This window comes from Macaca nemestrina, chromosome 3, assembly GCF_043159975.1.
Source record: "Macaca nemestrina isolate mMacNem1 chromosome 3, mMacNem.hap1, whole genome shotgun sequence".
In the NCBI taxonomy this organism is placed as follows: Eukaryota; Metazoa; Chordata; class Mammalia; order Primates; family Cercopithecidae; genus Macaca; species Macaca nemestrina.
In genome coordinates, this window is record NC_092127.1 from 12,172,673 (window position 1) to 12,191,763 (window position 19,091).

The following is a 19,091-nucleotide window of genomic DNA, read 5'->3' on the forward strand; positions in this document are numbered from 1 at the left end:
TGTTACATCCAAGAGGATTTTAAGGAGACATGTCAGCTAATATAATCCTGCATCCTGGATGAAATCTTTACGCAGAGAAAAGGATGCTAGGTAAACCCAAGGAAATATGAGTAAAACATAAACTTTTAAAATAATGTATCAATACTGGTCCATTAATTGTAACAGATATACCATAGCAGTCTAAGATAAATAGAGAAAACTGGGAGTGGGCTATATGTGAACTCTCTGTACTATCTTTATGATTTTTCTATAAATATAAAACTCTCCTAAAATGAAAAGTTTATTTTAAAAAGTAAATGAAGCTTTTGAATTTATCTTAATGGCAGTATAATCTTAATATCTCACATTTTCTTGATTAAAATGGGAATTAAAAAAATCTTTTCAGGATACATTTATTTTATTGCCCATCCTACAGTATCAAAGTTACCAAAGTACTAACTACATTAAACTTAGAATGCAATTTCATAATTCCAAAGGTTTTACCATTTAAAAATATCTGGAGGTAATTTAAAAGTCATTATAAATTATATAGATTAAAAGTTACTTAAAAGGAATTAGATTCTTATTCATATTTAAGCCTTGTTCTATAAATATATGAAGCTTCATAGAACATATGAAGCTGGCATTGTCTTTTAAATATATGAATAAAATGTGGTAAAATTTATACTGTGACTAAACACAGAAGAAAAATCCAAATGTAACATTTGATCAGAATGGTTCTAAATACAGTGATGAATCACTTAATGTTCCAAAAAGTGCAACATTAGGCAATTTAGTTGTTATGTGAACATCAAGACAACAAAAGTGTACTTACACAAATCTAGGTGGTATAGCCTAGTACACACCTAGGCTGTATGATACAGTCTTTTACTCCTATGCTAGAAGCCTGTACAGCATGTTACTCTACTGAATACTGTAGGCGATTAGAACATAATGGTAATTATTTGTGTCTCTAAACATGTCTAAACACAGAAAAGGTACAGTAAAAAATGTGGTATAAAAGATTAAAAATGGTACACCTGTAAAGGGCTCTCAGGATGAATGGAGCTTGCAGGACTGGAAATTGACCTAAGTGACTCAGTGAATGCGGATGACAGAATGTGAAGATCTGGGATGTTACCATACACCACTGTAGCCTTCAGAAACACTATGCACTTAGGCTTTACTACATTCGCGTGATCCAATTTTTCTTTCTTTAATAATCAATTCACTTACTGTAACATTATTAGAAACTTTATTTTTTAACTTTTGACTAGTTTCTCTACATCTTTATTCTACAATTGTTTTTCCATTTTTTTCTTTACTTTTTAAACTTTATTAAAGACTAAGATACAAATACATATATTGGCCTAGGCCTACGCAGGGCCAGGATCATCAATACCAGCATCTTCTAGTTTCACATCTTGTCCCACTGCATGGAGCTGCCATCTGCTGTGATAGCAATGCCTTCTTCTGGAAAACCTCCTGAAGCACCTGCCTGAAGCTAACAAACAGTATACATATATATTAATTAATATAATTTATACAATATATATAATTAATATAATTAATTAGTACAAATTAATACTAATTATTGTGTATATATACACTCATATACACAAATATATATACACTCTTATAATTAGTATTCGTACTAATTATATTAATTATATATTATATAAATTATATACACTCATAATAATTAGTATTAATTAGTACTAATTAACTATAATTAAGAGTGTATATATACACTCATAATAATAGTATTAGTACTAACTGTTCATTCATGTTATTAATTATACTATTTAACAGTATATATACATATGTATATAGGAGTACACTCTAAAATAATGATAAAAGCATAGTATAGTAAATATATGTCAGTAAAATAGTGATTTATTATCAAATATTATGTACTGAATTCTATGTGTAATACTTTCATAAGACTGGGAGCACAGCAGGTGTGTTTACACCAACATCACCACAAACGTGAGTAATGCATTGATTATGATGTCATGAGGCAATAGGAAGTTTTCTGATCCATTATAATCTGGGGTCTGTCATATATGCAGTGCATCATTGACTGAAACGCCATTATGCGGTGCATGAGTGTATTAGGAAGATTGATGGAAATGAAATTTCTAGGTTTTACCATCCTATATCCAGTTTTGTTTCAAAACTCAATCTAAATAAAATATAAAATAAGCATTATTAAGTATAAATACAACTTAAATTACAATAATGGATCTACTAACTAAATATATCATAAAGCATTCATGTTAATTCTATCCCTTCTTTGCTTCAAATGCAACCCAAGAAAAGCATCATAGCATGAACTCTCTGAGGAATTAACTTTGCTATAATAGTGTACATTAAGTGATTCTGTTCATTGCACACACACACACACATTCTCTTTCTAACATATATTAATTTCATTTACAAATGTTACTATAGAACTCACTTTGCTGGGTGTTTTATTGATTTTCTATTTCCTCTTTGAAGCACCTAGCTTACTTTACTTGTTGATGTTTTCATTGATTTTCTATTTCCTTTTGGAAATGAGATGAGAGCTTTTAAAGAGGTCATGCTACTTGGCAAGAATAAGATGTTAAGTTGTGTGGTTTTCTAGGGAATTTCACCATTAAACTTACTACTTTTCTTTCCATAGAAAGTAGCAATTTGTTTTTAACTCCTTATTGTATGTCATTGTACTCTCTGTTTATTTTACTCTTAAGTGTGTTATTATACAAATTAACTTTATAAGAAAAATGTGATTCTTGACTGATTTAAATGTATCACCAAGTTAATTCCTACTATAGTGAATTCGCAAAGGTAATAACCTAAATTTTGGAAGGTTATTTCAAGTCTCGTAGGATATACATGATCTTAAAAATTGTGACAGCCTAAACAATATCAGCAGTAATAAATTGCCCAACTTGCACCTCTGAAAGGAAATAATTGCTGAGATAATTCAAGTTAACTATCATCTTTATCACCCGAAGTGGGAGTAAAAAAACTTTACAACTTACCAGTATATAGATTTCTGTGTTAATGACTACCTATCTGAGTGAGAAGACAAATTGAGCTTTCAACTTTTCTAAAATAATGCAATTTTGCTACCTACATTTGAATTCAACCATCTCAATGTCATACAGCACTAGTCAAACACACTGGAAATATCTGATTTTTTGTATGTTTTTCTTTTTGTTTTTTTAGACAGTCCCACTCTGCCGCGCAGGCTGGAGTGCAGTGGCACAATCTCGGCTCACTACAACCTCTGCCTTTTTGGGATCAAGCTATTCTCCTGCCTCAGCCACTCCAGTAGCTGGGATTACAAGCATGCACCACCATGCCTGGCTAATTTTTGTATTTTCAGTAGAGACAGGGTTTCACCATGTTAGCCAGGCTGGTCTCAAACTCCTGACCTCAAGTGATCCACCCACCTCAGGCTCCCAAAGTGCTGGGATTACAGGTGTGAGTCACCACACCTGGCCCTGAGCTTTTTAAAAGGAGCCATACAAGAGACATAATAGCCAGTTATTCCTCTAGAATTGCCCTGTCCAATTCAGTAGCCACCAGATCCATACAGCTACTGAGCACTTCACATATCACTAGTATCAATTGAGATGTTCTGTAAGTGTAAAATACACACTAGATTACCCAAGAAAAGAATTAACATATTGCATTTATAACTTTTCTGTTTATTATATGTTGAAATAATATTTTGGATGCATTGGGTACATGAAATACATATAATTTTTTTTTGAGACGGACTCTCACTCTGTCACCAGGCTGGAGTGCAGTGGCACGATCTCGGCTCACTGCAACCTCCGCCTCCCATATTTAAGCAATTTTCCTGCCTCAGCCTCCCGAGTAGCTGGGACTACAGGTGCATGCCACCCACACCCAGCCCAAAATATATTGTGCTTGTTTCTTTGTATTCTTTTTAGTGTGATCACTAGAAAAGTCAGAAGTACCTAAGTGTTTTACATTAAACATAATGAGTCTCTAGTATTCTATTCCTAAAACAGATCTTTGGAATACAATGTGTCTAGGCTATCTTATCTTAGATCTCTATAGAAATGGCTTTATCAAATTAAAATTTAGTGCTATGCCCTTGAATTTTATGAGATATGAAAAAATGCTACATTTTGAAATAGACAATTGTAGGCTGTACTATCAAACATCATTATTAAAAGATGTTCCCCAGGAACCTGAAGCCCACAGATATTCTGTCTGTGGAAGAATGTGGAAGAAGAAGAAAGAGCTCTTCTGAAGGAGCCATGTTAACTTATCCAAGAATTAGCCTACCTCAGGAGATCTGCCCAGCAATGTTCTTTAATTATTCTTTAAAATTTCCTGGCCATGTGCTGTGGCTCACGCCTGTAATTCCCAGCACTTTGGGAGGCCGAGGAGGGCGGATCATGAGATCAGGAGATCGAGACCATCCTCACTAACACTGTGAAACTCCATCTCTACTAAAAAATAGAGAAAATTAGCTGGGCATGGTGGTGGGTACCTGTAGTCCCAGTTACTTGGGAGGCTAAGGCAGGAGAATGGCATGAACCCGGGAGGCAGAGCTTGCAGTGAGCCGAGATCGCGCCTCTGCACTCCAGCCTGGGCAACAGAGCGAGACTCTGTCTCAAAAAAACAAAAAAAAAACCAAAAAAAAACAAACAAAAAATCCCATGCTTTGTCACTTCTCTAGCTACATTTGTGACTTCATGTTCTTAATGTAACACAAAAACACTAAGCCCAAATGTCCTATCAGTGACTGAAAACAAAATTGAAAAATCAAATATGAGAGCATTCACTTTTATTAGCAAAAAAAATAATATCTATAGTGTGAAACTTAATATGGTATATATTAGTAATTCTCAAACACTTACTTGAGAGTCTGGATTCTATCAGAGAAGGGACCATTACTTTAGGAAAGAACTCTGTGTGTATGATACTTGTCTAGAAAATAAGAGATGAGATATATATGTCTTAAAGGAATATTCAAGACCAATGATTCCAAATAGAGACCTGTTTTGGCAGCTTTTCAGCAGATGGTAAAAGGAACAGATAACAATAATCAGGCGTTTAAAATGGGACAGAGGAACCAGAGCCTAATTTTGAAGAGGCAGCTGTGACCTAGCAGCAGATGGTCAGCCTGCCTGCAGTTGGCTTAGGGATAGAACAGCAGGAACCAAGCTGCAGGAGGCCAGCAGAGGGATGGAACCAGCAGGAGGGTTGTAGGGCTTCTTTTGTTTGTTTGCTTTTGTTCTATAGCAGGAAAGGGGATTTGTTTGTTCCTTCTTTAATTCTGATGGAGGATTTCAAGCTATGTCCAACAAAAATCACTGTGATGGTGGTGGAAGGAGCCTTGCAGTAAGAAAACTAAATAAAACCTACAGAATCACTCCAATAAAGGGACGATTGTTTCTTTCTCAGTGCTATATACGTTACCAGTTATGTTTTCTGAAATCTAAATTCCATCTTAAATTTCTTGCCACTAAAAGGAAAAGGAGGTTAATATATACTCTGAATCTTGCATATCAGCATCCACATTTGCTGTGGATCTCAAGATTAAGAACCAAGACACGCTCTTCAACACGTCGCGTATTTAAACACGATGTGTTCCATAATGCCATTTCTTTCCGACAACATATTTTGAGTTTAGCTGTTAAGGAACCAGTGCCTCTAAAATGAATCTTGCTGGACTGAGGCTCTGAATGATTTTAAAAGGACTAAAAATAGTATACGTTTGAAGTACACTAACAATTCTCATAACAATGAAGAAAGGGAAATGTGCTCTCATTCCTTGTGATTCTCTCTCAGTTGCAAACCCAATCAAGTTTCTAACATTAATCCAGTGCCTTTTGTACTTTGTGTTTGATTAACATGATATTTTGGGATTTTTTTTTTTTTTTTTTCTGCAGTGATTTTATCTTTGTTACAACCATAAGTTCATTCCCTAAAAAGAGGTGTGTGGTGCTGCTATAGTGAAACGGCAAAAGTTCCCTTGTCGCCCTCACAGGGCGTGCGATGGCGTATGGATCGCTTCTTGAGTGCCCGGCTGCTCAGACCTCTGTGGGAGCATACAGACCCGCAGGCTGTGGGGCTCCAACCCCACGGCAGTGTCTAGGGGTGAATGTTTACAGCTGAAGGCTCAGAGGGCGTGTGTTACAGGGTGCTCTTTTAGTCTGCCTTCTATAGGCGGCTTGTGTTAGTCAACTCAGTTAGACCCTTGCCTTATTGCAAAGGACAGAGGGCTTTCTGTATCCCCGGTTCTTGCCTTGCTCTATGGGAAGAAACGGATTACACGTGGGCTTGGAGAATGAATGCAAAGTTTTTTGTTTCTTTGTTTGTTTGTTTGAGAGGGAGTTTCGCTCTTTTTGCCCAGGCTGGAGTGCAATGGTGCGATCTCGGCTCACCACAACCTCCGCCTCCTGGGTTCAAGCGATTCTCCTGCCTCAGCCTCCCGAGTAGCTGTAGCTGGGATTACAGGAGTGTGCCACCATGCCTGTCTAATTTTCGTATTTTTAGTAGAGACGGGGTTCACCATGTTGGCCAGGCTAGTCTCAAACTCCTGACCTAAAGTGATCCGCCCCCCACCGGCCTCCCAAAGTGCTGGGATTACAGGCGTGAGTCACCGCGCCCGGCCTAGTATAAAGTTTTATCGAGTGGAAGGAGCTCTCTGCAGATGGGGGAGCCAGAAGGGAGATGGTTTTCCTCTGGAGTTGACATGCTCCCTGGTCCCGACTCTCCTCCAACTGCCCCAGCCAAGTCCGCCTCCTCCCGCCGGTGCCTGTCGCGTGCTCTTCCGCTGGCGCGCTCTCAACAACCGGCCACTTGTGTCTTCCTCCACAGACGTGATCCTCACGACCTCCAGCCGCTTGTGTGTCTGCCCGCTAGGGTCTCGAGTTTTTATAGGTTTAGTATGGGGGCGTGGTGGGCCAGGGTGGTCTTGGGAAATGCAACATTTGGGCAGGAAGGCGGGAGTGCCTGTCCTCACCTAGGTCCCTGGGGGTGGAGCCCTAACCAGGGACCATGCCCTCCTCTACCCGGCACTTCCCTGCCCCGCTTCCGGTATCAATGGCAGCGCTACAATATGCTTCTCCGCTGGCACTGATCTGGTTCACTGGCCAACCTGCGGAAAGCAAAGTCATTGTGTCCATGGAGATCTTATTGTAAATTGGACAAACAGTGTTTTAGAGTATTATCATGAAGAAAAAAAAATTTACACTGTAGAAAATGGATGTGAAGGTCGGGCACGGTGGCTCACACCTGTAATCCCAGCACTTTGGGAGGCCGAGGAGGGCGGATCACAAGGTCAGGAGATCCAGACCATCCTGGCTAACACAATGAAACCCCGTCTCTACTAAAAATACAAAAACAAAAAAAAACAAACAAAACAACAACAACAACAACAAAAAACTTAGCCAGGCGTGGTGGCGGGCGCCTGTAGTCCCAGCTACTTGGGAGGCTGAGGCAGGAGAATGGCGTGAACGCAGGAGGCGGAACTTGGAGTGAGCCGAGATCGCGCCACTGCACTCCAGCCTGGGCGACAGAGTGAAGACTCCGCCTCAAAAAAAAAAAAAAAAAAAAGAAAATGGATGTCAAAAAGTTAAGAATTATATTTTTGCAAATGATACAGGCTTCCAAGATCAATAACAAGAAAAGAAATAGAAGTTTTGCCTTTTGGCTGACAGGTGAATATACTGCTGTACTTCATCAAAAAATGTCTTACCTTAATGGAATCCAGCATTCCCTAATGGAAAGAGAGAAGTTTTTGCTGTTTGGTCCTCTTTGTATCTATTCTTCATTTTGAAAATAAGCCTTTAAAATTTTACAAAATGTGAGTTAAGCTCAAAAGATAGAATATCAATTTGAGTAAAGTCAGTAAATACGGTTTTTTATATTTTTTGTCCAAATCCTAAATATTCCTGTACCCCAATTATCCTTGATGAAAATAATAATAATAGTGTGAATAAAGCTCCATGCAAATAAATTATAGAGAATTGGTTTGAAGCATACATAACTTCATTTTATGTGAGTACAAAGAAGCCATCTGATGGCTTGAATAAATTGGTCTTAGAATACTGACAATAAAGAAAAAATACAATAGCAGTTTGCTTACTCCAAAACTAGTGCACATTCAAAGGTCTTTAGCACACCAAAGACCTTTGGTTTAATTCCCTTGTCTTTTTTATATATAAAAAAAGAAAATTCCCTTTGGTTGCTATAAATGATATTTAGCCAATTTGCTTTACAAATAATTCTTTTAAGATCTTTAGAGATCACACAAGTAGAAGAAACCACTTTTCTTTTATTTCATAGCACTCAGCAATTCATTTTGATATATACCCACACCTAACCAAAGCAATGAAAATATATATCTGAAACCAGTTGTCAATCACAGCAACTACAAATCTCTAAGAGGCGGCCTGACAGTTTCCTAAATATCAGAAATAATCTTCCATCAAAGTGCCTCAGAGTCTACAGATATGAATTGAATTCTAGAGATGTTAAAACCCACCATGAGGTACAAACACTGAGTTTGTATTCTGCTTGGATCATTCCAGCTTTAAGAAACTCTGTGCCATATTTTTGAACTGATATATTTTGACTCAGCCATTACTCTTCTGATATGAGTTAGACTACAGTGAAACCTGGAGATCTCCTGTCAGTCTTGCGGCTAAAGGAATTCTCACGTTTTTTTCTTGCCAACTCTTTTTTAGAAGCATAGTATATTACCTCATAAAGATATCATAAGAGGAAAATTTACCTTCACACATCTCTCCCATTTTATATACTAGAGTGTTGAGGCCAAGAGTGTTAGATTGAGGCCAAGATCCCAAGATCTCACAAGTTTACGGAGAAGCCAAGACTTCTCATGCCTAATTCATAATATGTCCTCTAAACCATAATGCCACCTGAAAGGAGATTCTCCCCTACCCCCAGGAATTAGTTGAATGACTTAGATGAAATAGAAATACATAGAAACAGAACATATGCTTTTTAGACCAGGAGATCGTGGATGTGGTCATTGAGATTCCATCATTTGCTTCTTGAAGATGTGGTCTCTTGCACCACTAAGTCCTAGTGTAAACCTATATGGCAAAAGATAGTGAGGTGATGTAATAAGAGGTTATATCGACCAATTCAATATTATACTTGCCTGCACACTATTCAATTTTCCAGATTGATTAAAAAAAATGATAATGAAAACAGATTGGATTGCTTGGTTGTGCTGCCTCCTGGTGGCAAGATAAAATACAGATTTGTTAAATTTTGTCACACTGGGAGTGACTGTCCGCTAAATTGCATTTTGGGTTTTTAATTTTGTTTCTAAAATTCATATTATTTTTCACTGACAAATCATAGTTGTATATATTTATGGAGTACAAGGTGATTTTTTGATAATATATACAATGTGGAATGATTAAATCAAACTACTTAACACATTCATCACTAAAAGGAAACTCTTGTACATTGTTAATGGGAATATAAATTAGTGCAGCCATTATGGAAAATGATATGGAGGTTCCTCGCAAAATAAAAGTAGAACTAGCATATTATCTGTCAGTTCCATTTCTGGGTATATATCCAAAGCAATTGAAATTAGTATGTCGAAGAGACAGTTGCATTCTCATGTTCATTGCGGCTTTATTCACAATAGGGAATGACGTAAGTGTCCATTGATGGATGAATGGATAAAGATAACGTGGTACATGTACACAATGGAATACTATTCAGCCTCTAAAAAGGAAATAAATTCCGTCATTTGCAACACCATGGATGAACCTGTAGGACATTACGCTAAGTTGTATTTTGTCTTAAGCTCCATTTGAATTAAAGTTAGTGATCAATTATCTTGTGGAAGTCAGTTCATGAAGAAGTACAAAAATAGGGAGGAGTGACTTGCATAATGCTAACAAACATATGCAGCAACTGGAAAGGTCTTATGGAATAAATACCAAAAATAACTAGTCACATTGTGTACTTTTCCTATTTTTCTCAAAAAAACATATTTTCAATGTCAAATGCAATTAAAATCTAACAATTATCCTCCTTTCTTCAAATCATTATTACAGAGGGTGTAGTATAAAATGTTCCAAAATTATTTCATGACCAGCATGGCCAACATAGTGAAACCCTGTCTATACTAAAAATACAAAAATAATCAGGCATGGTGGTGGGTGCCTGCAATCTCAGCTACTTGGGAGGCTGAGGCATAAGAATTGCTTGAATCAGGAGGCAGATATTGCAGTGAACTGAGATCAGGCCATTGAACTCCAGCCTGGGCAACAGGGTGAGATTCTGTCTCAAAATAAAATAAAATGCTCCAAAATTAAAATTGGATTTGGAATCAATGAATTGCGTTCTAGATGTAATCTGTCCATGATCCAAAGTCACTTAACCTCTATGACCTCAGTTTTCTTAACTGCAAAGCAGTGGTGCTACACTACTGAGCTCAAAGACTACTTTTGCAACTACATATAATTGTAACACAGTGATGCATACGTCTATTTATTTATTTGACAATCATGGGTAGAAAAACCTATCATGTCCTTGGTACTGTCATGGTGGACTAATAAATGAGGATTTTCAAGGGAAATTCTCCCTTGCTGTGAGGAGAGCAAATATCCCATTCTGAAATTAAAATACAGGTTATTTATTGTCTCTCTGGGTTTTGATCTACAAGTCAAATAGCAAAAAGATCCTTATCCATTAAGAATTAACCACCTATAGTACTTGCTCCTATGGCCCTTATTAATGTATCACTACAGGGGATGGATTAAGATCTGAATTATTTTGACGTTTACAATAAGGTTCGTGCTTATAAACACAAGATCACACCATATTAAAACTTATTAGCATATTATAACTGATTAGATGCCCACAATGTGCAAAGGCAGTCGGTTCCGCAACCCCCTCGGGAAACCAAATCTAAAGGCGGTAACAGAAATAATCTCAAATCACAGAAACACCAGTGAAAGAGTGTCCTTGGTTTTATAGCACTAATTGAGAAGAAAAACATGATAATAAAATGAAAAATATTCAATTGAAGTCATCTCTTAGACCATTCATCAACACGGAACTACACAGTCAATTTGCCTCATTAGTTCAACAGGATCAAGACCCAGTGACTGAGGTACCCAAACAAAGGAGGCTTGGGAGCCCAGGGAAACTTGACAATAGAAATGTGTGTTTTTCCTGTGACAAAGGAGGTGCTAACAGGTCACTTCTTCTCGGGTTAATAAAGATGAATATGTACGTATGTCTGTACATGTCCACACACAACAGAGAAATCAATAATTTAGCTCTTTGTTTTAAACCTGTTTAAGAATACAAGTGGATACAGGAATATGTGTTAGAAGCAATGGGTCTCTCAATTTCAGTGCTAAACTGTTTAATTAGGCTGTTATAATTCAATTCATCAAAAATAAATAACTTCACATAATAAAGGTAAAAATCTTTAAATAATAGCTAGAGTTTACTAATTACTATGTATTAAGAACTGTTCTAAGCACTAATATATTTAAACTGATTTGATTTTCACATCCTTATAAGAAATATGTGATTATGGGCCCCATTTCTCAGATGAAGAAACCAAGGAAAAAAGAAATTTAAGGCCGGGCGTGGTGGCTCATGTCTGTAATCCTAGCACTTTGGGAGGCCAAGGCGGGTGGATAACCTGCGGTTTGAGACCAGCCTGGCCAACATGGCAAAACCCCATCTCTACTAAAAATACAAAAATTAGCCAGGCATGGTGGCGCATGCCTGTAATCCCAGCTACTTGGGAGGCTGAGGCAGGACAATCACTTGAACCTGGGAGGCGGAGGTTGCAGTGAGCCAAGATTGCACCATCGCATTCAAACCTGGGTGACAAGAGTGAAACTCCAAATCAAAATAAAAAGCAAAACAAAAACAAGAAATCTATTAACTTGCCCAAGAATATACAACTAACAGGTGATGAAACTGATGTTCAAAGTCAAAAAAGTCTGACTGCAGAGCAATAAATCCATTCGTATCCACCATGGTCTCCTGCCTGTCTGTGCTCTCTCAAAAAGACCTCTAAGCAATTAAACTCATTGGCTCCTCCCAGAACCTAAATGAAAGGGCCAGATCCAAAGGGAAGCAGGCTGTAACGTGAAAAGATGCAGACAAACTTGCTCTTCTAAGATGATGTATTAGTTTGCCAGGCTGAAAAAAACAAAAACAAAAACAAAACAACAAGAAACACAGACTGAGTGACTTAAACAGCAAACTTATTTTGTCACAATTCTAGAGGATTGAAGTTCAAGATTAAGAGGTCTGCAAGGTTGGTTTCTACAGTCTCCCTCCTTGGTTTGTAGATAGGTGTCTTTTCCCTGTATCTTCATGTGGTCCTTTCTCTGTATGTGCCTGTCTTCTAATCTCCTCTCCTTATAAGGACACCAGTCCCATACTAATGACTTCACTTAACCTTTATTACCTCCTAAAATACCCTGTCTCAAAATACAGTCACATTCTGAGATACTGGGGGTTAGGATTTCAACCTGCCAATTTGGGGAGGACACAGTTCAGACCATAACAAACTTTTTGTTAATTTTCTTGGGAATTTATGCAGGTCAAGAAACTGACTAAAAGTGCTGCAGAAGTTGGATTCTTGGAACATACTAGAATTAGCAAAGAAGTAATAAGTAATTACTGCAATACTTATTAAACATTCACCCTGTGCACAGTCCTGTACGCAATGCTCATGAAAAGATTATGAATGTTAGTACATATTAATGTTGTTGCTGTTTGAGACTATTCAGGTGTGTTGCACTCTATGAGAAATGTGAAGAAACATAACAGCCCCAACCTCTAGGTAATTAAAATCTTGTTGGAAAGAAAAGGGAAAGATATGTGTAACCGCACAAAGCAGCGCTACAAGAGATGCTAATGATGGTTTATAATTACAAATAGATAAAGGATAGGAAGACCAAGTCTAAACTCAGAAGAGAATAGAAGAGATATAAAGCAGCTATCCTGGACTGGGAAGGGTACTAAACTTGACTTGGGCCTTCAGGTTGGAGACTGAAGGGACAAAGAGCAAAGGAAGCATTTCAGGAAAGTGAATTCCAAAGGATTGATCAAAGAATAGTGAGCAGAAAAGTTTTACTAACGTTAAGGATTCCACAGGAAAGTGGTAGAAGTTGGGTACAAAGGTAGATTGGAGAGGCTATGTACATTATCTATAGCCAGACAGCCTTGTAAGGTGAGTATTCATACAGTAATGAAACTATAGATGAGAAAAGTGAGGCCAAAAAGCTGAGCTAGTTATCAACAGGTCCAATGTAATTTAAGTAGGTAACAAACAGCAGAGCTGAGATTTAGGAGACTTGGACCTTTGAACGTCAATGAATCTAAAGCAAAATTTATTAGGACAAATACAACCTCGATACAGCTTCACGTTTATTTCCTCCCTAACCAAAAACAAAATTTAACAGAAAAAGATGTCTATTTTTACCCTTTTATTATACAAAGACTCCATTATTAAGTTACAGCTCAAATGGTATGAAAGGTCTTTATGAGAACAGGTACTAAACATTGTTTCCAGACTCAGCCTTAACTGGAATAGGAATGTGGTAGGATTTCTTGGACATCAAGAGGCCTATATCTGCTTCCCCAAAAAGCCTTTTTCAAATGCTTGTGATTAGGAAACAATGCCTTCCACACACCTACTCTCTCTGTTCAGGTGTCTGCCTCTTTCATTCCTACCTTAAGGCATTAAATGTGGTTCTCATTGTCAGATGGGGACCCAGTTATTTCTTGAGAACTTATGTAATCAATAAATGAGCAAAGCAACTATGTGAATCAGTTACTAAAGCATTTCAAAATTAGCCGCTCTAAATGAACCCAGAAGCCAATATTTCTGACACATTCACCAGCTGGAAAGACTGTGGACTTTGTAGTCACATATAAGAAATTCAACTTTTCTTTTTTTTTTTTTTTTGAGATGGAGTCTCACTGTGTCACCAGGCTGGAGAGCAGTGGCGCGATCTCGGCTCACTGCAACCTCTGACTCCCAGGCTCAAACGATTCTCCTTCCTCAGCCTCCCAAGTAGCTGGGATTACAGGCACGTGCCACCACACCCAGCTAATTTTTGTATTTTTAATAGAGATGGGATTTCACCATGTTGGCCAGGATGGTCTCAATCTGCTGACCTCATGATCTGCCCGCCTCGGCCTCTCAAAGTGCTGGGATTACAGGTGTGAGCCATCGTGCCCGGCCTCAACTTCAGTTCTTGTATACTTGACCACAGAAAAGTAACTTAACCTTTCCAAGTCACAGTTTTCTAGCATGAAAATGAGAGTAATAATTCACTCACTGAGTTATGAATATTAAATAATATGTAGAGTAAGCACAGTAATTGGTATATAGCAGATGCTTAGGAAATATTAATTCCCCTCCCCTTCTCCATTCGTGTGAGCTCTCTTCCATAGGAAAAAAAGATACAAAGATAAAAATAACAGGATACAAATTACAAATACACCAGGCATCTGAAAGAGTGAGAATAGAACCTACAAAGATCTCATAAAGTAGGAGGGCAGTGGTGTACTGGCAGCTGGACTGAAAAAAAATAAAAAATAAAAAAAAGCCCTCATTTGTACTTGTGATAGTGGAAAAACTCAAACTGTGTTTTTCCTCTGTTCTCCCACCACAATCAACACAGAAAACTTCTGTGACCAAATGTGTGGGGTTTTCTCCCCACACACCAAGCAAGCAATCGACTCTGCAGCAGACACCAGCTGGCTGCCCTCCAATTCAATTCAATTCAGCCGCTCTCTATCTGGAGACAGCCTCTGATCCCACAAGCTGGGGGCTCAGTCTCACAAAACCACCCTCTCCTTCCCACCAGCACACCCCAGCCTCTAGAATCTCTAATGGACTGGCTTCAAATGGGGACTCCCACAGCCTCCTCTTTGGGTTCAATTAATTATCTAGAGTGGCTCGTAGAACTCAAGAAAACATTTATGATGTTTACCAGTTTATGCCAAAGGATATTTTAAAGGATACACATGAACCGTCAGATGAAGAGATACACAAGGCAAGGTCTAGAAGTGTCTCAAGCACGGGAGCTTCTGACCCTGTGGAGTTGGGGTGCACCACCTCCCAGACATAGATGAATTCTTTTCACCTTCCTCTCAGCTTCCACATTTTCAGCTATCCAGAAGTTCTCTTGCACCCTGTCCTCTTGGGCCTTTTATGGAGACTTCACTGCCTAGACAGAATTGACCACCATGGAGAAGTATGATGGGACAAAAAGGGTATTCTCTAATACTAATAGGCTGAACAGAAACCCAGCAAGGCTTGTCCAGGTTATTTTTGACTTCTCTGTGCGTGTACCTTTTTCCAGGCTGCGGGGCAGGACCCCTTCTGAAATGAGGTCTTATAACCCACAATCAGAATGCTGGAAGAAGATTAGAGTCCTGTCTTGGGCTGCTGACAGGAGGATAGGAGAAGGTAAGAGAGAGTTTCTGTTTTCTGAGCCCTAAAGAGCCACAACATTATAAAAACTGTTACAAAGGCTATGGGAGTGATGAGCCAGGAATAATGGATGAAAACCTGCATGTATGTGTGCCCCTGTGTGTATACAGGTAACATATTTACAGTATGTATACATATTCAGTATTTTTCGAATCAAATGAACAAAGCAACTATGTTAATTACTTACTAAAGCATTTCAAAATTATACTTGCACATATTATACATATTTATATAAAACGGGCCCAATTTTCCCATAGAACTGATATTTATGGGGTTTTTTCAATAAACATAGAAATTGACCCTCCTGATCTTGAAACTTGAAACTTAACATTTGTCTCCTCTGGGTTCCTTCCTCAGGAGACCGACCCTCAGGCAAGGGACTCACCAGATCCTGGCATCCAGACAATGAGAAGCCAGAGCCTCCATCCATCGTGGTTGCTTCTTTACCTTTCCCTAATTCCTCTGATTCCTGTTTTACACATGTAGTTATATTTCTCCCCTGCTATGTCAACACACCAATTTTAGTCAATTTGGAGAGATGGATTTGAGGTTTGGCCCCCATCCCTCTGGTTGACTTCACCCAAATAAAAAGCCTTCTTCCCTGGCAGTTCTGTGCAGTGAGCCACTGAAACTAGACAGAACAGATATATATATATACACGCACAAACACATATATACATGTATATATGTATATATACACACATATATATGTGTATATATACACACATATACATATGTATATATACACGCAGTGATATATATGTATATATATACACGCAGTGAGCCACTGAAACTAGACAGAACAGATATATATACACACACACACAAACATATACATGTATATGTGTGTATATATGTGTGTATATATACATACACATATATATGTATATGTGTGTGTATATATACATATGTCCCCAAGTTCTAGCTTTAGTATTGCCAATGGTGTTTGGCACACAGTATTGCTGCCTCTACATATTGATTGAATTATTGATTAAATATTTTCCTTTCATTGCGATTGAACTCAGAGTAAATGTTGTATTGTGCTTTCAGATAAGTAGAAATTTCCATCTTAACTGCCATAGTAGTAATTTGTGGACACTCAGTATATCAACTCGAAAATTAGGATAATGATACCTCTTTCATAGGGTTGTGTAAATTTTTAGGCCGAGAGCCTCCTTGCGAAGTTAGATGGTAAAATATTTCAGTATAGAAATTTGGAAGCTAAATTGCCTGACTTTAAATCTTGATTCTTCCATATACTACCTGTGTATAATCGCCTAGTGACTTATTCTCTGTGTGTCTCAGTTTTCTCATCTTTAAAATGACAATCATGATACCAACTTACAAGGTTGATATGAGGATTATGTAATTTATGTGAACTTCTTAGCACAATATTCGGCTAATAATTAAGCTAATAATAAATGCTACTGATTATAATTTGTACAATACAACTAAGAAATGTTTTGTTTCCCTGCCCATCTCTACTTGTTCTTACTTCTGTTTGTTTCCTTTTTTGCCTTTTTTTTTTTTTTTTTTTTTTGAGATGGAGTCTCACTCTGTCACCCAGGCTAGAGTGTAATGGCGCGATCTCAGCTCACTGCAACCTCCACCTCCCGGGTTCAAGTGATTCTCCTGCCTCCCTCCTGAGTAGCTGGGATTACAGATGCCCACCATCATGCCCAGCTAATTTTTGTATTTTTAGTAGAGACAGGGTTTCACCATGTTGGTCAGGCAGGTCTTGAACTCCTGACCTCAGGTGATCCGCCCACCTCGGCCTCCCAAAGGGCTGGGATTACAGGTGTGAGCCAACATGCCCGGCCTACTTCTGTTTGTTTTCATGACCTTCAGGTCTCTTTATAATTTGGCCCTATTATCCACTTTAGCCCCTATCCTGCTTCACTTCAACATACACTGACAGCTGTACTCACAGAGTGGCCTCCCCTCAGAGCCTCACACACTCAATCCCAGCTTTTAGGTTTGCCAAAAATATCTTTCCTACTTTCTTCCACCCATCTAAATCTGATCTAACTTTGCTGGTTCAAATTTTCATTCCAGCCTTCACAGTTCTCTTCTTAACTTCTGTAGCAAATATACTTACGCCACATAATCAATCATTTAATTAGATATCCCCTTATATTTTTCTTTCTGCTTTAGAAAGGGAATTATGTTATCTTCAGCAACTCTGGAATTGTGCAGAAAACACAGCATTACCCCCAATAAATGTGCCTTGATTGATTGATTTACTATTTAGAATTAATTTTGACTTATTGTATCAATACAGCTTTTATCAAAAGAACTTTTATCTTTAATGGACACTATTTGCATTAAAATGCCAATCATGTAGGAGAATATGGTTAAGTGATAATGTTCAATTGCTTAAAATTATTACATCATTTACTGTAATAGTAAGCCATTTGAACACTAGATATTTTTAAGATTTTATTTCTTAAGTCTATATCATGGTACTAAATTTATAATAATTATAACGAAAAAAAGTTTATTTTAGTATTTGGTCCCTGCCAAAGTAATTGTGATTTTTGCCACTAAAAGCAATGGCAAAAACCACAATTGTGTTTGCACCAACCATAGTACTGAGAATTTTACATACCTAAAATGCAGCTAAAATACACCATATTGGGTCTGATTTAAATTGCAACACAAAAAGAAACAAAGAAATGTCCTTAACTGGATGTAATGTGTAGATTTCTTTCACACTGATGATGATGAATGGAGCGTAGTTGCCCAGGCCTCTAAAGTAGTCAGAATATCACGCGGGATATCTTGAGACAGCAGAAAAAACACTTAAGAAGTAATGTGCTCCCAAGGAGCTCAGTCCTGCTCTTAAAAGTAAACTAGTGCTGATGCCGGGGTACCAGGGGAAATCTACTGCTGCACTGTGGGCACATGTGCAGTTGCTATGTGAGACGCATAGTAATGTCTGTCCGTTTATTCACACTCTAAAAGTTATTTGTAAATAGTTTTTAACTCTACTTAATCCCATGAGGCTAGTCTTCTGTCTGCACAAAGAAATTTTGTGGCTGTAAAATTAAGGCTCTCTAGACCAGCAAATGTCACACATGTGAGAAAAGCTGCACATTTTAACATTTAAAAGGCTAAACGAAGATCCATCAGGTCTCCGCAACCAATGATTCCTGAATTCGTTATCTGGAGTACAGAGTTGTTTTTTTTTTTAAATTTCCTCCTGAAGCATAAACACTGTATGTCTTATTTATCCAATCTTACTTTTCCAGGAGAACACTGACATAAAGTAAGCGCTTAAGAAACATTTGTTTCTCTATGACCTGGCTTTTTTTTTTTTTTTGACAGAATCTCACTCTGTTGCCCAGGCTGGAGTGCAGTGGTGCGATCTCGGCTCACTGCAACCTTCACCTCCTGCTTCAAGTGATTCTCCTGCCTCAGCCTCGCAAGTAGCTGGGATTACAGGCATGCGCCACCACATTGGCTAATTTTTGTATTTTTAGTAGAGATGGGGCTTCACCATGTTGGCCAGGCTGGCCTCGAACTCCTGACCTCAGGTGAGCCACTCTCCTCAGCCTCCCAAAGTGCTGGAATTACAGGTGTGAGCCACCGTGCCCAGCCTGGA

At 38.1% G+C, this 19,091-nt stretch overlaps 2 long non-coding RNA genes across 2 annotated transcripts in view; both read right to left on the reverse strand.

Annotated features, from left to right (window-relative positions):
* AGA-DT (AGA divergent transcript) overlaps nucleotides 1-19,091 on the reverse strand; it is a 244,544-nt gene that overhangs the window by 121,875 nt on the left and 103,578 nt on the right. The window lies entirely within an intron of this gene.
* LOC139362273 (uncharacterized) lies at nucleotides 1,036-13,869 on the reverse strand. Its single transcript, XR_011620784.1, has 3 exons — nucleotides 6,605-13,869; nucleotides 4,291-4,454; nucleotides 1,036-1,483 (listed from the first exon to the last, which is right to left on the reverse strand). It is a non-coding gene; the product is annotated as an uncharacterized lncRNA (long non-coding RNA).